At 39.1% G+C, this 658-nt stretch overlaps 1 non-coding gene across 1 annotated transcript; it reads right to left on the reverse strand.

Moving 5' to 3' along the window:
• Positions 1 to 251: 251 nt before the first annotated feature.
• Positions 252 to 334, reverse strand: TRNAL-UAA (transfer RNA leucine (anticodon UAA)). The gene has a single exon. It is a non-coding gene; the product is annotated as a tRNA-Leu (tRNA).
• Positions 335 to 658: the final 324 nt, after the last annotated feature.

Here is a 658-nt window from a genome sequence, read left to right on the forward strand (position 1 = left end):
GAGGGGCTGAAAGGAATGAAGACACAGTAAAAACAGGTCTAAATTGATCCAAAAAAAATTCAAGGGTGGGAGCAAAGGAAATATAACAAAGACAAGAAAACGAAGATAGAGAAATTCATACTTTACAAAAAGGCAAGAAATTACCACTGCTGGCATTTATAAAAAGGCAAGAAATTGAAGAGGGAGAAATTCATCACGAACCCACAGCTGGCATTTACAAAAAAAGCCAAGAGAATTTACGCAGAATTTCATGCCAGCTGTGGGGTTCGAACCCACGCGCACTTGAGTGCAGGCGATCTTAAGTCGCCCCCCTTAACCACTCGGGCAAACTGGCTGAGCTGTAAGCAGAATGACCATATTAAAATATATATTCATAATTTTACATACACGGAAGTTTCAGGATTGCCTTTCGATATGTGGGATGACGACAGCCCATGCGAATGCTCTGTTTGTCTTTTTATGTATGTGTATTTATAGCTTTTTGTGAATTTAGTGAAGAAAACCGGCATCTTCGATTGCTGGGTGGCCTTGAGGAGTCTACTTTTGTATTACTAAGGCACGGATAATAGTCAAGAATGTTGGAAGTTATTTCTAAGTAATAGGTTAACGTTACACATTTTGAAAAAGAAATGGGAGAGAGAATCTTCAAAGATGCTCT

The sequence above is a fragment of the Adiantum capillus-veneris genome, chromosome 14 (genome assembly GCF_014529385.1).
Source record: "Adiantum capillus-veneris isolate H3 chromosome 14, ASM1452938v2, whole genome shotgun sequence".
NCBI classification, from domain to species: Eukaryota; Viridiplantae; Streptophyta; class Polypodiopsida; order Polypodiales; family Pteridaceae; genus Adiantum; species Adiantum capillus-veneris.